Source organism: Macaca mulatta, chromosome 1 (genome assembly GCF_049350105.2).
Source record: "Macaca mulatta isolate MMU2019108-1 chromosome 1, T2T-MMU8v2.0, whole genome shotgun sequence".
Taxonomy (NCBI): Eukaryota; Metazoa; Chordata; class Mammalia; order Primates; family Cercopithecidae; genus Macaca; species Macaca mulatta.
Window position 1 is genome coordinate 58,341,100 of NC_133406.1, and position 19,463 is coordinate 58,360,562.

General features: G+C 39.1%; 1 long non-coding RNA gene across 1 annotated transcript in view; it reads left to right on the forward strand.

Annotated features, from left to right (window-relative positions):
• LOC144340888 (uncharacterized) overlaps positions 1-19,463 on the forward strand; it is a 42,813-nt gene that overhangs the window by 18,129 nt on the left and 5,221 nt on the right. Inside the window, exons 2-3 of the long non-coding RNA XR_013417429.1 lie at positions 1,790-1,907; positions 16,621-18,769. This is a non-coding gene — a long non-coding RNA (uncharacterized LOC144340888). The remainder of the gene's footprint in view (positions 1-1,789; positions 1,908-16,620; positions 18,770-19,463) is intronic.

Genomic DNA, 19,463 nt, shown 5'->3' on the forward strand with positions numbered 1-19,463 from the left:
AATGTAGTTTACAAATTATGTGAAAGCATTGTCAAAATTAGGGATTTTCTGTTTATTATAGCATATTTTGATATGTTGGTTAATTGATTATTGCAAGTAGGTGGATTATTCAGTGTCAGATAACTGGACTTAAGTATGAGCGATCATAGTTGCTTAAAAGAGATCTACTTAGTTGAAAGGCAATACTACTCAAATAGTGGGAAAAATCCATAAAAATGTTATAATATCAAATTTTCCTCTTAGATATACACAATGAAATTTAAAATGGCTACATTAAGCTGTGGGAGACATAGCCCACAAAATCTGAAATAACTGATGGAAAAGCACTTGAAAAAGATAAAAGCCTTTTTTTGTGAGATAGAGTCTTGCTCTGTTGCCCAGGCTGGAGTGTAGTGGCACAATCTCAGCTCACTGCAACCTCCATCTCCCATGTTCAAGTGATTCAGCCTCCCAAATAGCTGGGACTACAGATGCATGCCACCACACTTGGCTAATTTTTGTTGGTTTTTTTTTTTTTTTTTTTTTTTTTTGTAGAGACAGGGTTTCACCATGTTGGTCAGGCTGATCTCAAACTCATGACCTCAAGTGATCTACCCACCTTGGCCTCCCAAAGTGCTGGGATTACAAGCATGAGCCACTGAGCCCAGCCAAAAGTTAAGAGCTTTATAAAATATATAATATTATCATTATTATTACAGGAAGTAAGAAGACTATGTGTCCTTAGAAAGGATGAACATAGGCCAGGCGCAGTGACTCACACCTGTAATCCCAGCACTTCGGGAAAAGGCTGAGGAGGGCAGATCACAAGGTCAAGAAATCGAGACCATCCTGGCCAACATGGTGAAGCCCCATCTCTACTAAAAATACAAAAATTAGCTGGGTGTGGTGGTGTGTGCCTGTAATCCCAGCTACTCGGGAGGCTGAGGCAGGAGAATCGCTTGAACCCGGGAGGCGGAGGTTGCAGTGAGCCAAGATCGTGTCACTGCAAACTCCAGCCTGGGAAGCTGAGTTAGACTTCGTCTCAAAAAAAAAAAACAAAAACAAAACAAAAAAAGAAAGATGAACATAAGCACTTGCAAGAAATATTCAAGTTAAAGGTTTTTTGTTTTGTTTTAATGTTTTTTCTTGAAGTCTGCTTTCTAAAAAACAGCAGGAGTTCTACAGAGGTGCTCAGAAATCAGGAATGAGGGTAGCAGCTTTCAGTTTTATACCGAGGACTGATTTCATTTAAACACAGGATCTGGAGTCTAAAAGAAGGGAAACGATGTTTGAAAATCATGACCGAGGCGGGGCGAGGTGGCTCACACCTGTAATCCCAGCACCTTGGGAGGCCAAAGCAAGCGGATCACAAGGTCAGGAGATCAAGACCACAGTGAAACCCCGTCTCTACTAAACATATAAAAAATTAGCTGGGCACAGTGGTGGGCGCCTGTAGTCCCAGCTACTCAGGAGGCTGAGGCAGGAGAATGGCGTGAACCCGGGAGGCAGAGCTTGCAGTGAGCCAAGATTGCGCCACTGCACTCCAGCCCTACGTCTCAAAAAAAAAAAAAAAGAAAAAGAAAAGAAAACAAAACCATGACCGCAGATGTATATGTTTAAATCCTTTCAGTATTAATTGATGGATTGTGACCTACCCCTGAATTCTAAGGTGGAGAACTGAAGGCTCTTCTATGGTGAGGCAGGCAGACCCATAGCTGGGCTGAAACCTGTCAGAAGTGTTAGCTACGTACCATAATGACCCAAATTTATTATTTTTTTATTTAATTTTTTTTTTTTTTTTTTGAGACAGAGTCTTACTCTCTTGCCCAGGATGGAGTGCAGTGGCGCAGTCTCAGGTCACTGCAACCTCCGCCTCCCGAGTTCAAGCAATTCTCCTGCCTCAGCCTCCCAAGTAGCTGGGATTACAGGTATGCACCCCCATGCCCGGCTGATTTTTGTATTTTAAACAGAGATGGAGTTTCACCACGTTGACCAGGCTGGTCTTGAACACCTGATCTCAGGTGATCCACTTGCCTCGGCCTCCCAAGCTGCTGGGATTACAAGCGTGAGCCACTGCGCCCGGCAATGGCCCAAGTTTATAAGAGCCAAGGATGTAGTTGTGTTTGCATCCCTTGGAGATTATATTTAAGCAAAAGGACAGTGATGGGGGTGGGAGGAGAGTGCACTGGGGCTGTGTGTTTGTCCTTATAAGCAAATGCAAGATCGGGTTTTCATTCAGTGTTATAATGTAATAATTATTTTGGAAGAAAAATTTCACACTGGAGCTGTATCAGAGCTTTTCACTAGGATTCCTGCCTGTTTCCTGGGCTGTCTTTCTCACTCTACTGTAAAATCCCTGAAGGTAAAGACTCTGGATTTTTTACCTTTGTGTCACCAGCACCTTGGCAGTACCTGATACAAACATATTTGAATTACTTACAAGATTTAATAATCTAGCAAGCTACCAACAAAATGATAGAAATTTATTTTCCAGCTTAGGGTAATTGATGGCCCTCAGACTAGAGAAAGCATTAGCAGGTGCCATTTGCAGATTCTTTTTGGAAAAGAATAGAGCCAAAGGGAGCTCCTGGCCCCAATATTCTCCATCTTAAACACTCTCGTCCCTACACCTAGAATTTCCGTACTTTTTATAAGGTTAAGTCATACAAAAGATTGCACTGTAAACCTGGATAGCCTGTTTTTCTGGAAGGTCACAGTTTTAAATAATTGTGCCATTTGAATTATTCCCAAAACAACATTTCAAAAAAGCATTGCAAATATTTTCTGATTTGAATTAGATTTTGAGAAATGTGAAGATGCTACATTTTCTGAGTCGATTAAAATTTTGCTATGAATATGGCTGATACGTCTTAACCTAATTTGCTTTCTATAAATAGGCAAGTATCAATTCGTATATTTTCTTAATTTTAATTTTTCACCTTGTCACTAAAAAAATCAGTATTTGGTTTATTGTTTAATTGCTTTTTAAAATCATAGTAGCATAAATGTGTCATATAGTAGGCTGTGGAACTGATTTCCTTTCATATGTAGAAATTAAAAAATAAAAGTAAGAAATAATAATTTTACCTAGCCTAACTTATGTTCATTTTACATGTAGATAGATTTCATAATGACCAAAAAAAGAAAAAACCGAAAATTTTCATGGGTTACTTCCAGAGGATGCTAGGGAACCAACTTATAATTTTAAAATGTGTAAGTAAAAAGAAAGAATCAAACGATTGTCTGACCTTTCTGTATAAACTGTACCTCAGGGTAACCATTAGTTGATGAAAGAAAGTTTTCCTTTATGGGGATATTCTAGCTAATGAGTAGAGCAGGCATAATAGAATTAGAATATCACAGTGCTGCAATCTCTAATGAAATAATGGATGCAAGCAAAGATCACCAATGATTGCTAAAAGCATTAGGGGAAAAGCTGACGGAGAACTTTATAGCATATGTTTCAGCCTGGCAAAGCCTGAATCCACTGATCAATCAGCCTCACAGAAAGAGACAACCATATATTGTGTGTCTCTAATGAAAGTACACAAACCACTTACAAAGTATCTCACCAAAAAATTGAACCTAAATTGAATTCAGCCTCTAGATGTATTCGTTTACAGAAAATATAACAGATAGAGAAATCTTTTAAACAGTATCAGTGGGATGCAATTAGCAAAATTCAGACTGTGGGAAACTTTACAGGAAAAACAACAAATACATTTCAAGGAAAGGAAAGTGAGAGTGACAGAAACAGAGGAGGAACCCATAGTTTAAAAGAAACATACTAACTAAATGTAGTATGTGCTCCTTATTTGCTTCCTCATTTAAAGGAATTGATGGTAAAAAAAAAAAAAAAAAAAATTCAAAAGCTAACAAGAAGCTCTTCCCTACTAAAGGGAAAAACAATATAAAAAACGCCTCTCTTACTGACTTTTGTTGGTGTAAATCCTACAATTATAGAAGTGTACCTTTTAGTTAAACCTTTTTGCCCTGAAATGAACACTCCTAAGAGTCAGCACATTAAACCTGTCAATCACAAACTTTACTGAGTTTATGAGCCCATTTTCCAAGGGTAGGTGTCAGTGAAGGACCTGAAGCATGAAGATGATGATTAAAAAAAAAAAAAAAAAAGTCCACAGAAAAGGGGAGATAAGATGAAGATAGAGAAAACGCAGAAATCAAAGCAGTCTCCCTTCATCCACAGTTTTGCTTCCAGTGATTTCAGTTACCCATCGTTAACCACAGTCTGAAAATACTAAATGAAAATATTAAATTCCAGAAATAATACATAAGTTTTAAATTGCTCTATTTAAATATACACAGAAATGTATCTATAATTATCCTATTTTATGTTATTGTTGTTCATCTCTTACTATGCTTAATTTATAAACTAAACTATCATAAATATGTAGATATAGGGAAAAAACATAGTATATAGTACTACCTGTGGTTCCAGGAATCCACTGGGGTCTTGGAACCTATTTCTCTTGGATAAGGGGGGACTACTGTATATGAAGGAGTGGCCCAACCTACTTTCCTTTTAAGAATACAAGCTGAAAGTTACATGAATCACTTCTACTCATGTCTCATTGGTTATAACTTTGCCACATGGGGGAAACATAAGGATTATTCTGACTAGTCATGTTCCTGGATACTAATTCTCTGACTTCAGAATAAGGGGATAATGCATACTAGTGGACTATTGGCATTCTTTGCTATGATAACTCTAAAAAGAAGCTATGTGACCAGATATCATAATGATAATGTGTTCTAAACTAAGAGTTTCACTGAAATACCCAAATACAAGTAATATGTATATGATGGACATTTGTCCTTGACTACCTAACATCCATTTGCTCTACTTTCAGTAGTATCCTCATTTTTACTTGAGAATCCATTCTCCCTCACTCTCAGTCCATGGGGCTCTGCAGGTATGACTCCATTCTTAGCTCTAGTGGTGACTTGTGACCAACTCTAGGGGTGACTTGTGACCCAGCCTAGCCAACCAGAACTTCACATTCCCTAGACAACAACGGCTGTCTTAAGAATGGGCACATGGCTTCATTACAGCTACTAGGAAAACTGACTTGCTTTAAGTTGACGGCCATCTTGCTGCATGGACCCTGACAATAAGACCAATTTTATGTTATTTTATTTTTATCCTAGCATCCAGCCATATTTGGAGTCCGTTCTACACTGGAGCTTTTTTTTTTTTTTTTTCAGATGGAGTTTTGCTCTTGTCGCCCAGGCTGGAGTGCAGTGGTGAAATCTCAGCTCACTACAACCTCCACCTCTTGGGTTCAAGCAATTCTCCTGCCTCGGCCACCTGAGTAGCTGGGATTGCAGGCGACTGCCACCATGCCTGGCTAATTTTTGTATTTTTAATAGAGACGGGGTTTCACCATGTTGGTCAGGCTGGTCTCGAACTCCTGACCTCAGGTGATCCACCCACCTCGGCCTCCCAAAGTGCTGGGATTACAGGCGTAAGCCACCATGCCTACACTTGGGCTTCTTAGGCACAAGATCCAGTAAGCCCTCCCTCCTCCTCCCCACCCCTTTTTTCTTTACACTAGTGTTTTCTGTAATCCTGCAATAGAAAGAGTCCCAACTGATATATTTGTGACCATTTCTATGGTCCAAAATGTAAAATTATGCAATTAAGAATTAAAATAAGTTTTTAAAACCAAGTGATATCTGACTGGTTCATGTATTTAAATTAATAAATTATTATCATATAGTAAAGAAATACAAAGCATCATTGTTCTACTCTGTATTTCCAAAATTTGAAGCACTGGTCTGATTATAGGCTTCAAAATCTAGTTAAAGTATTCTGTCTCACACATTGCCAACTAACATTACTGTAGATTCGAGAGCTTAAAAATTTGGTCATTATGAAGAATTCAGCCTTAAGTTCTTTCTGGAGTGAAGTAGGACTATAAATAAGTTTAAAAAGTCATTACTTTTTTTTCTCCTTTGGACGGCTTCTTTTCTAAGAAGCAGAGCTCTATTTTCACACAAACCCCATATTCTCATCCTGTGGCACTTTAAAAGCACAACAATACTTCTTACCACTCAGAGTAAATAAATAATTCAGAGTAAGATAATATCAAATGTAACATAGAACTAGTCAAACATCTTACAAGCCCCTTGAGTAGTATCTTCAAAAGAAAATACTGAGGGACAATTTTATGGATTCCTGTATTTTTCCAATAATGTCAAAACAATAAGAAACATTCATATTTCATGTTGTCTTTTTGGAAAAGTCCCATTTGATCAACAGGGTAGCTCTGGTGTTCAGTAATGCACACGAAGCCCAGACAGCTCCTGCAGTTTGCCAGTTAATATAATGTAAGCTAAAAGGAGCTTAGAGGTCTTCTAGCACATCTTCTCTAGGGAATGATTGCAGCAGAATTATGCTAGAAACAAGAGATTTATCTCACTTTAAAGACCGGCAGAGAAAGGAATTCCATTCTTTTCTTAGTAATCCATTTCAGTGCATAACAAGCCTCACGAGAAACTGATCAACTATATTTTATCCAAATCCTTTGAGCTGAAATTTTTCTGTTATCAGTGAAAATAGAAAGCTGCTAGTGACTGTCATCAGTATGAGAGCCCTTCATATATTTGGACACTGTAAAAAAGAACTGTTATTTATGATGAACATCTTAACCCCTTTAACTTAGTAGTTCTCAACTAGGGGCAGTTTTACCTCCAAGGGACAGTTGACAATTTCTGTAGACATTTTTTAGTTGTCACAGGTGGGGGGGAAATGCTACTGGCATATAATGGGTAGAGGTCAAACATGGTGCTAACCACTCTACAATACACAAGACAATGTATCACACCCACACACACACACAAAGAATAATCCCCAAATGTTAAAAGTTCCAAGGTTCATAAACTCTGCTGCCTTTCCTCATATAGTCTTATTTTCTAGACCCTTAATAATAATTTTCTTTTCTTTTTCTTTCTTTCCTTTTTTTTTTTTTTTGAGATGGAGTCTTGCTCTGTCACCCACACTGGAGTGCAGTGGCACAATCTCAACTCACTAAAGCCATGACCTCTCCGGCTCAAGCAATCCTTCCACCTCAGGCTCCCGAGTAGCTGGGATCACAGGCATGTGCCACCACACCTGGCCAATTTTTGTATTTTTTTTGTAGAGAAGGAGTTTCACCATGTTGCCTGGGCTGGGCTCGAACTCCTGAGTTCAAGTGATCTGCCTGCCTCTTGGCCTCCCAAAGTGCTGAGATTACAGGCATGAGCCACCGTGCCTGGCAAATTTGAATTTTCTTTCAGCCTCCTCTCAGACTTAAATTAGATTTGAAGCTATGAATTACACATGGGCGTGATTATTAGTGAACATTAAGGACAAATTACTTCATAATTCCTTCAGTCTGTGATACTTGTTAAGGGATAATTGAAAGTGACTATGTCCTGCATGAAGGTTAGAGACACAGAACTCTCTGGGGATATAGATAACCCACATCAAGTGTTCTAACCTAAGAGTTTCACTGAAATCCTCAAATACAAGTAATATGTATGTGATGAGCATATGTATCTTGATGAATTATAAGTGCATACCCAAAGTACTATCCAAATAAGATTACCACAATATCTGACACTGATAGAAAGGAGATGGGCTAAGTGTGGTGGGAGGGGAAACCTCCCTTTGATCTTCTTGAGCTACAGCCAAAGAATAAGAGTGACAGAAAAGGGAGGTTTCCTGAAGCTCACTCTTATAACTTCCAATGGAGGTGACCAAAGAAAAGGACTGAGTAAGGCTTCCTAGCTTCAAATGTTTCATTGTGGCCTAAGGACATGTATTTAAGTTAACTTTTGGTGATTTTATAAACTTCTGTAACTTTTCTTTTATTTTTTGAGACAGAGTCTCGCTCTGTCACCAGGCTGGAGTGCAGTGGTGTGATCGTGGCTCACTGCAACCTCCGCCTCTTGGGTTCAAGCGATTCTCCTGCCTCAGCCTTCTGAGTAGCTGGGACTACAGGCACGTGCCACCATGCCCAGCTAATTTTTGTATTTTTAGTAGAAATGGGGTTTCACCATGTTGGCCAGGACGGTCTCGATCTCCTGACCCCATGATCTGCCCACCTTGGTGTCCCAAGGTGCTGGGATTAGAGGTGTGATCCACCGCACCCAGCCTAACTTCTGTAACTTTTTAAATGTTAATTTTAAATCTTCTATTTCTCAATAATATAGAGCAGTAAAAGCCCTTTAAGTGCACAGATTTGTGAGCCTGCTTCAAAATAGCAGAAACAACCCCCTTTAAGGCAAACCGTGGAAAAATGGATTTCCAGAAGAAAAACTGTACTAGCTAGGAAGAGAATCAATCTGGGAGAGTCCCTGAAACGTGCAAGAAGACATTTGGGATCCATGCAGGGCTAATGCTAGGGTTGGAAAAAGTGCTTCACATCTTCAAATATGGATGCTGAGTTCTGCTTTACATAGCACCTCACTCATGAGAGGATTTAATACATGTTTTTCTGATTTTGATTAGCATTTTGCTTCTAAGTAATGCTCTTAAATTCAAATTATAGCTTTCCAGAGGATAAAAAAAGGATGAAGAAATATGCTGAGCTCTGCATAGAGATCAAATGACCATTTCCACTCTAAAACCATAGATTCTGCCACTTGTTGGATTTTCATGCCAGGTTTGACATTTTTACGCTTGATGTCTACATACAAACATTCACACTGGAGAGTCTGAACAAAAATCACTTGGTTGGTTTGAACATTGTAAGGAATATATAAAATGTTCCTTGAAATTATAGTTCCAAGTTTGTTTTTATATTTAGATGACTCATTGATACGGTTAGGCTCTGTGTCCCCACCCAAATCTCATCTTGGAATTACAATCCTCACATGTCAAGGGAGAGACCAGGAGGTAATTGAAGCATGGGAGCAGTTTTCCCCATGCTGTTCTCATGATAATGAGTGAGTTCTCACGAGATCTGATGGTTTTATAAGGGGCTCTTTCCCCTTCACTAGGCCCTTCTCCTTCCTGCTGCCTTGTGAAGATGGTACCTTGCTTCCCATTCACCTTCTGCCATGACTGCAAGTTTCCTGGGGCCTCCCCAGCCATGCTGAACTGCGAGTCAATTAAACCTCTTCCCTTTATAAATTATCCAGTCTCAGGCAGTTCTTTATAGCAGTATGAAAACAGACTAATACACTCACAAGGACTTTCTTTGCACACTATCCATTTAGCATGAAAGATGATCTGGATGAATATGAAAAACAATTAATTTCAAATTTATGTAAAGGAAAGATGGCAGCTTAATATCTCTCACGTTCTCTCTCCTTCCAACTCTATCTTGACTCCATCTGCTGGGGCCAATCAGTAGGCAGGAGTGACCTGGACGGGGAGAATCATAAACCTGATGTAATGGTTTCTTCAGAGCGGGCGGGACGGGAGCTGGGGATTAAAGCTGGATAGTCCTGACATGAAGATCTAAAAATGGTGGTTGCTGGCAGCTGGACCCTCTGGTTGTGCCATGATAGCTGGCCTGCCAAGAGGTTGATTTCTGCTCTGTGAAAGTATACATATTCTCCCGAACTGCAGCTGCTCGGGAAGAACCAAACAGGCCAGGAGAACATGAGGAGATCAGGGAGCTTCCTTCCTTCCTGAAATCTATCTGCTATTGTACAACATGAAACATTCAGAGACCGCTGTCTTTTCACCCTCTCAGGACCAGTGACACTAAAGCCGCTTCCAAGGCACCCAAAACCAGAAAGAGAAGGAGAAAACTAAACAGAGTAAGTCTCTTATGAAACAGAGTTGCTGAAAGAGACAGATGATAACTTGTGCAGCAAGAACAAATTAATAAGAATACAAAGGAGGTCTAAGTGCAGCACAAAAGAAATGCTCTGAGATAAATAAAACCATGATTTTTCAGACTATAAGTGTAATAATAAAATAAAGGCCAGTGTTGAGAATAAAATTAGAAACCTGGAAAATCCAATGGAAGAAATATCTCAACTGACAGAGCAAAAATACAGAGGGATAGAAATTATGACCAAAAAAAAAAAAAAAAGAAAACCCAAAAATCAAAGATAAGAAATTTGGAGGATAGACCCTAGAGTATAGATTCTAGAAAGAGAAAAAAAAAGAAGATGGAGGAGAGATAATAGTAGAAGAAAATATTTTTGTGTTGAAGAAACATCTGAGTCTACAAATTCAAAAGGCTCATTAAGTTCCAGGCATAATTAATGAGAAACATATCTAAGCATATGCTGGTAACATTCTTGAACTTTTTTTGTTTTGTTTTTTTGGGGTTTTTGTTGTTGTTGTTGTTGGTTTTGTTTTTGTTTTTATTTTGAGACAGAGACAGTGTCTTGCTCTGTTGCCAGGCTGGAGTGCAGTGATGCAATCTCGGCTCACTGCAACCTCTGCCTCCCAGGTTCAAGCAATTCCCCTTCCTCAGCCATCCCAGTAGCTGGGACTAGAGGTGCTTGCCACCATGCCCAGCTAATTTTTTTTTTTTTTTTTTGTATTTTGGTAGAGATGGGGTTTCACCATGTTGGCCAGGATGGTCTCGATCTCCTGACCTCGTGGTCTGCCTGCCTTGACCTCCCAAAGTGCTGAGATTACAGGTGTGAGCCACTGCACCCAGCCACATTCTTGAACTTTAAAAGAAAATCTAACAAGTTTCCACTGGTGAAAAAATGAGTAAATTGACGAGAAAAACAATCAGACATGTAATTTATCTCCAACTTTGGAGGCTAAAAGAAAATGGGGCATACTCTACAAACTACTGAGACTACAATCCAAGAATTCTTTATCAAAGCAAGTTATTTGCCTGTCAGTGTGAATGAAAGATATTTGTAAATATACAAGGACTCAGAGACTATATCACAGACATACTATCAGTTAAGAAAAAGATTTAAATAACAAATTGATTAATTATTTTGAGATGGAGTCTCACTCTGTTGCTCAGGCTGGAGTACAGTGGTGTGCTCTTGGCTCACTGCAATCTCTCCGCCTCTCAGGTTCAAGTGATTCTCCCACCTCAGCCTCCCGAATAGCTGGGACTACGGGCATACACCACCATGCCTGGCTGATTTTTGTATTTTTAGTGGAGATGAGTTTTTGCCATGTTGGTCAGGCTGGTCTGGAACTCCTGACCCCAGGTGATCCATCTATCTTGGCCTCCCAAAGTGCTAGGATTACAGGTGTGAGCGACTGTAATCATAATTAATGTAATCATACAATGCATAATTTGTTATGCACCCAGCCATAACAAATTAATTTGAATAGATATATACATATATAAAATATATAAAGTGCATACATATATAACATAGAAATATAATTAGTTATCTGTCATTGCATAACAAATTATTCCGAAATTTAGTGACTGAAAACAATAGTATGCATTTGTTATCTCTGTTTTTGTGAGCCAAGAGTGGCTTAGCTAGGAAAGTCTGTCTTGAAGTCTCTCACAAAGATGAATTTGTGATGTGGGCGCAGGCTGCAGTTACTTGAAGGCTAAACAGGAACTGGAGGATCAGCTTCCCTGGTGGGTCACTCATACAGCTGTCAAGTTGTTTAGCTCTCAGCAGGAAACCTCAGTTCCTCTGCAGGTGGGCTCTACTAGACCTAGGGCTGCTCAAGTGTCCTCGTGATATGGTGGCCAGCATGACCCAGGGCTAGTTATCCACAACAGAGGAAGCCAGGAACAGCCTCGGAGGTTGCACAGTATCATTCTAGAAGCAAGTCACTAAATCCAGTCTAGGAGAGGGCAATTAGATGCCACCTTTGAAAGGAGAAGTGTTAAAATATTTATTTTGAGATGGAGTCTCGTACTGTTGCCCCGGGTGGAGTGCAATGGCATAATCTCAGCTCACTGCAACCTCCGCTCCCTGGGTTCGAGCGATTCTCCTGCCTCAGCCTCCCAAGTACCTGTGATTACAGGAACCCACCACCACCCCCAGCTAATTTTTTGTATTTTTTTTAGTAGAGATGGAGTTTCACTATGTTGGCCAGGGTCCTCTCAAACTCCTGACCTCGTGATCCACCTGCCTCGACCTCCCAGAGTGCTGGGATTACAGGCATGAGCCACTGTGCCCAGCGTGTCAATATATTTTAAAACACCACATATATAAAGTAAAAGCTAATAGAAATGCAAGGAAAAACCTAATAAAAATTCAATCATGTTAATAAATTTCAACATACCTTTTTTCGGAATTGGACAAATAAAGCAGACAAAAAATTAAGGAAATGTGGAGAAAATGCATTAATATGCTAGATTGAATAAATATACGTAGACCCTTATATCCCTCAGAAAGAGCATATACATCCTTTAATCCATAAAATAAATAAAAAGGAGACCTAAAGTAAAAATATGTAGCAATATATTTGCTACTTTTTTTTTTAGTTCATTCTGTATGGCAGGTGCCTAAGCACTTTACATGTAACAATTTATTTAATTCTCGCAACAACCCATGAAGTAGGATTACAGAACTACTTGGAAATAAAGAAACATATCAATACACGCTAGATTATTTTTGGTCTAAAGAGGGAATAAAAACTGAAATTATAAATGGGAGTGGATATTCATCAAAGTGCACTAATACAGGTATACTGGAGTTAATGGCTAATATCCATTCAACTGGTAGGTTCCTGCACAAAACACTGGTTGTTAAACATTTTCAATATAACCCCTATTATAAACTAAAGAACTTTGAAGAGAATACTTCATAACACTAGCTGACACTTTATACAAAAATTACATCAAAATGGATTTCAGACTTAAACATAAAATGCAAAACTATAAACCTTTTTGTAAAAAAGTAGGAGAAAATCTAGGGAATTTAGGGCTAAAGTTCAAAGCATGAACCATGAAAGGAATAATTAATCAATTGGACCTCATCAAAATTTAAAACTTTTGCTCTGCCAAAGCCCAAGTGAAGAGGATGAAAAGATAAACTACAGATTGGGAGAAAATATTTTCAAATCACAGATCTGACAAAAGATTAGCATCTAGAATATATAAAGATCCTTTTGAACACAACAGTAAAAAACCCAAACAACTCAGTTAGAAAATGTGCAAAGACATGAACGAACATTTCACTGAAGAGGCTCTATATAGCAAATAAGCACATGAAAAGATGCTCAACATCATTAGCCATCGGGAAATGCAAGCTAAAACCACAATGGGATTTGACTACAAACCGGTCAAATAAAACTTAATAAAATAAAATGAATATAAAATAAAATAAAATTTAATCAAAGCTGGAAAAATTTGAGCAACAAAATAAAGTAAGTATTGAATTATAGTAAAATAGTGAAAACGCCAAATGCTGGCAAAGATATGGAGAAATTGGACCACTCATATTTTGCTGGTGGAAACATAAAAGGGTACAACCACTCTGGAAAACAGTTCAGTAGTTTCTTATAAAACTAAACAAGCAATTACCATACCACTCAGCCATTGCATTCTTGGGCATCTATCCCAGAGACATGAAAATTTATATTCACACAAAAACCTATACATAAATATTTATAGCATTTTTATTCCTAATGGCTCCAAAACTGGAAGCAGCCCACATGTCTTTCAGCAGGTGAATGACTAAACAGACTGTGGTATATGTTCATTGTAGCGTTATTCACAGTAGCCAAGATCAACCTAAGTGTTTACTGATAGATGAATGGATAAAGAAAATGTGGTATATACACAGAGTGAAATACTGTTCACCCACCAGAAAGTAGGAAATCCTGTCATTTGCAACAACATAGGTGAATCTGAAGGACATTAGGTTAAGTGAAATGAGCCAGATACCACAGGGTCTCACTTACATGTGGAATCTAACAAAGTTGAACTCATTGAAGTGGAGAGTAGAATGGTTGTTTCCAGGGATAAAGGGGTGGGGGAGATTGGGGAGATGTTGGTTAAAGTATACAGAAGTTCATTTAGACAGGAGGGATAAGTTTTCAAGAGACTGCACAACATGGTGACTATAGTTAATAATATATATTATATACTTGAAAATTGCTGCATGGATTTTAAGTGTTCTTGCCCCCCCAAAATGTGTCTGTGAGATAATACATATGTTAAGTAGCTCAATTTAGTCATTACACAATGTATAGCTATTTCAAAACATCATATTCTACATACAAATATACACTTTTTATTTCTCAATTTAAAAATGTTTTAAGGTTGTGGTATATACACACTATGGAATAATACTCAGTAATAAAAATGAACAAGCTATTGATAGATACAACAATTTGGATGAGTTGCCAGGGAATTATACTGAGAGAAAAAAGCCAAGCCCAAAGGGATACATACTATGAAAGTCCATTTATATGACATTTCTGAAATGAAAAAAATTTAAAAATGAAGAACATTTTAGCGGTTGCCAGGGATTAAGGACAGGGATTAGGGAGGTTGGTGTCATAAAAGAGCAACATGAAAAATTATTGGGATGGTGAAACTTCAGTATCTTGACTGTGATGGTGGATATACGTGGAATAATGTGCAGAACTAAATACGCACACACACACACACGCACACACACAAAAATCGATACAAGTAAGGAAAACTGGGAAAACCTGAATAAAACTGGTGGATTGTACAATGTCAATATCCTGGTTCTGATATTGTCCTATAGTTTTCCACAATGTTACCACTGGGGAAATTGGGCAAAAGGTACAAGGCATCTCTCTGTATTTTTACTTATAACTGCATGTTAATCTATGATTATCTCATTACAATTTCAATTAGAAATAGTTTCTGAGTTTTTATTTTTATTTATTTATTTTTAAGACAAAGTCTCACTCTGTTGCCCAGGCTGGTCTCAAACTCCTAAGCTCAAACTATCCCCCCATCTCAGCGGGACTTTCCCAAAGTGCTGGGATTATAGGCATGAGCCACTGTGCCTGGTCTGAACTTTTAAAATATTTCAAAGGGCATGAAAAATGAGAGAAATAAATGTCATCTGTTATTGAAGATATGTAGCTATAGGTAGACTGTCTACTCATCTGGAAAAGAAATACAGTCAGACCTTATGTCTTATTATGTAAATTATACCACATAAATGGAAGAAGAGATCACTAGCTTCATCTTTTATGTATATTTGTACCATGTTATTTTACTTGTTATTAGAAGCATGGGGTGTTATTTTACTTGTTATTAGGAGCATGGGTTACTGCTGTAGTGTTCAAAAAATCAAATAGAGAATTTTTTTTTTTAAGTCAAGCCCAAGTTTTTCCCTTCAGTACGTCAAATGTTTACCACAATCTGCATGGTGCACGTATCAGAGGAATATGCTACATGTCCATTTTGGAGACAGTATACAGGCATATATTGGCTTAAAAAATTACTTTAGGCTGGGCATGGTGGCTCATGCCTGTAATCCCAGTACTTTGGGAGGCCGAGGCAGGCGGATCACCTGAGGCCAGGAGTTTGAGACCAGCCTGGGCAACATGGTGAAACCATGTTTCTACTAATAATACAAAAATTAGCCAAGTGTGGTCCACACACCTGTAATCTCAGCTACTCGGAAGGCTGAGGTAGGAGAATTGCTTGAACCCGGGAGGTGGAGGTTGCAGTGAACCGAGATCGTGCCATTGCACTCCAGCCTAGGGCGACAAGAACAAAACTCCATCTCAAAAAACAAAACAAAACAAACATTACTTTGAGAAATACAACATAGAAAGAAAATAATACGCAAATTTAGGTGCACAAATATGTAATTTAAGCTCATCTTGAAAGAATATTAGATAGCAACTGACAAAAAATAAGGCAAAGCAATGCTCCCTAATGCAAAGCAAGAAAGAGACTGACTCAATGTGGATGGGAATATGATGCTGGCTGTAACACACAACAGCGACTATTCAGGCCTGTGGGCACTACCTGTATTAACACAGGCAGCTACAGCACCGGGCAGAGCCAAACTCATCATTTCAGATGGTTTGCTGAGGCCTGTAGGAAGACCACCAGGGCTTTAGGCAAATTGTAAAACAGAAAAATTTAAGTGCGTTCCCTTTCTTTATATCTTCCCCTTCCTCAGACTCCCATTGCCGATGTCATTGGATGTGGAAAGAGATTTTGTTGTCTAAAAATTTCAGCACCAGCCTCAAAGCTATGGACAACAGGTGACAAATGCCCCCATGTTCAAAAGAGAGATGTTAGATACATTCATGCAAGACTTACTAAAAGGTGACCAAACCAATCTTTGTTTTTTGTTTTTTGAGACATGGTCTTCCTTTGTCACCCAGGCTGGAGTGCAGTGGCCACATCACGGCTCACTGCAGCCTTAACCTGCTGGACTCAATGAATCATCCCACCTAAGTCTCCCGAGTAGCTGGGACTACAGGCACGCACCACCATGCCTGGCTAATTTTTGTTGATTTATTTATTCATTTTGTAGAGACCGGTCTTGCTTTGTTGCCCAGGTTGGTTTTGAACTCCTGACTTCAAGTGATGCTCCCACCTTGGCCTCCCAAAAGGTTGGGCTTACAGGCATGAGCCACCATACTGGGCTCCTGATCTTTGGTAATCACTGCTATTACCCATTTCCAAGTTTGTAAGAAAAGGGGAGATTTATTAATGAGCTTCTTGGTAGTAAGAGAATTCATATGATTAGAATGCCTTATTAACATGCTTCCTCTCCCACCAGCAAGTCAAAAGAAGCAGTCCTACTTGGAAAGGATCCAAATGATCTACTTTAGAGATCGGCACTATCTACAGGAGAGGAGACTGGCATCTCATTTTTCCATCTGGAAGCTGGATATCTTGCTGCCACAGTGAAATATAGGAGTATTTTGGGGAGAAAATGTCTTCAGGAAATTGGGTCATACAAGATAAAAGTAGAGACTAGTGGCTTAACTCTCCCCTCATAGGGTTGGGGGCCTAGCCAGAGTTGCCCATGGCATCAGACAAGATTGTCTAACAAACCAGCCCAGATTCTTTAGAGTCACTCCTTCTGAGTTCCATATTACTGATTGGCAATGAAATAAAATATTCTGTGTCTGTAAGCACTCTTAGATCACAAAACCTAATTTTCAGTTGAAAAATGTGGTCACCCTACACCTAGTCTTTCTTCTTTATGTCACCATTTATTTTCATGTTTATGCCCTATGTGTCACTACAAATTCCTTGACAGCAGGGTTATTCTTCTTCTTATTTGTCTCATTATGTCCCCAGACTTAGCATGCAGTCGATTCTAGGTAAATGTTTGTTGCTGGTGTTTATGTTGCTGATAATTCATTTCTTCCTTTTCTGCAGTCCTTTCCCACCTTGTTCCTGGGGACCTCTCCCAAATACTTATTGCCCTTACATTAATTTCCTAATGAACTGGGAATCAAAACTACAGGCTTACTGTGTTACTAATGATCTGTGGGCCAAGTTTCTGAAAAGGCTTTGTTCCACTTTCTGTTTTAAAAATGGGAACAACAATATATTTTCTTCTGTCTAATCACTAAGCATATGAGCAGGATCAAATGAGATGATGTGAATCGTGTTGCTCTGTAAATCTGATTATGTATCATTAGCCCTTTGCAAGATCATTTCCGGAGAGACACAGAAATAATTTATCTAAAAAGATACTAGCTTCTCACAGAATTTTATTTTTTATCCTCTTGTCAAACTAGAAATCAAGATTGGTAAGACTTCAGTCCTTTAGGAATGAGACAGTTTGGCCACGAAGCAATTATGACTTATTTCAAGGATTTAAACAATGTAAAGAAAGCTTAGCTCCAAGGCTTCTCATTCTCTAAAGGTTAAAAATTGTATCCTAATTTCCATTTCTGGAATCTCTATTAGTCACAAGGAGGAGTCTACTGTGCCCTATTTTAGCAGAAGGCAGATTAAGTACAGGATCGACATTTGCTCTCAAGGAAAGCAAATAGCCATATTTTATCTTGAGAAACTACCACAATGTGGAGAAAAAAAAAGGAAAGATAATAAGATTATCTGGTGAATTTTATTTGCCATGTTAATGCTCTGGATGATTCAGGAAAACAAGCCCAGAAACTGAATTGTCTAGATTATTTGTCATCATCTGAATTTGAATTTGCTTATTCCACAGATAAATCAGCCAACCCTTCATTTTCCTGTTGGTTGTTTAAAAGTAGGGCAATGAGTCTAACACCCGATTTTTCTTCCCTGGTAGTGGAGAGTCCAGGGCTCTGACCTCAGCTAGAATTTTGGGGGTGCAAAATCAGAACTGCCTGGAGTGCAGGTGAACAGCAATGGGGGCCTGAGGTGGGGGATCCAGTGAAGGAGGCTTGGGAAGCAAAAATCGAGGGCAAAAAAGATCAATGGCCCAGACAAAAGACAACTGGATTCCAAACAAAGATCTGCAATCGTGCATACAGGATGGAGTAACTGCGATGAGTGAGTGTGGGAGCACCTGAAAGTGCAGCAGGCAGAAGGACATCGTATGAAGTGCCCATTTCTGAGCATCATTAGCCACAGCAAGTCAGAGTGGGCACCCCAGGCTCAGAGCAGCAGCCGTCACTTCACATAATACATTCCCAAGCAGAAACTGAGATTTTCTAGTGATCTCCAAAGTACCACGGAGAAGACAACTAATAGAATCCTTGCTAATTTATTCACCCATTCATTCCTTCATTGAACCAACACTAATCGAGTGCCATTCTATGCCAGGATCTGTTCTGTGCTATTAGGTTATGGCAGTGAATGACACATGTGGAGCTTAGAGTCTAGTGAAGGAAAACTACAACTATAGACAAAGTAAATAAGAAAGCTATATGGTATTTAATATTTAAGAAGATATTAAGGGCTATGGAAAAAATTACAACAGGGTAAAAGGTATTGAGAGTCCAAGAGTGGGAAGAATTTGCTATTTTAAGCAGAGTACTCACTGAGAAGGGGACATTTGAGCAAAGACTTGAGAGAGGTGAAGGAGTTTGCCATGTGGATATCTAGGAACAGAATGGTCCATAGTGTTCCAGGCAAAGAGGACAGCCAGGCCCTGAGTCAGGGACAGGCCTGGTGTGTTGGGGAAACAGCAGGGAAACCAGTGTGGTTGGAGGTGAGAGAGTGAAGAGGAGAGAGTGAGGGGATGAAATCAGAGAGGTAAAGAGGGGAGCAGAGTTGCAGATCACACTGGGCCTTCTAGATCTTTAGAAAGACTTTGACTTTTGATCTGCAAGAAATGGGGAACTGTTGGAGGTTTTGCAGCAGAGGAGTGATGTGATCTGATTTAGCATTCAAAAGGATTTCTTTGGAAACTGTATTAAGAAGAGACTGTAGAAAAACAAGGGTGGAAGCAGAGACTAGTTAGGAGGCTTTTGTGTCATTCCGAGGGAGATAGATGTTAGTACAAGTGACGGGTAAAATTTAATCTGCTGTTCCTCAGTGAGCAGTCATTTGGATATTGTACCTGTATTGATTCTTTTTTTTTTTTCTTTTTGAGACAGGGTCTCACTCGGTCACCCAAGCTGGAGTGCAGTGGCATGATCATGGCTACCTATCATGATCCTCCTACCTCAGCCT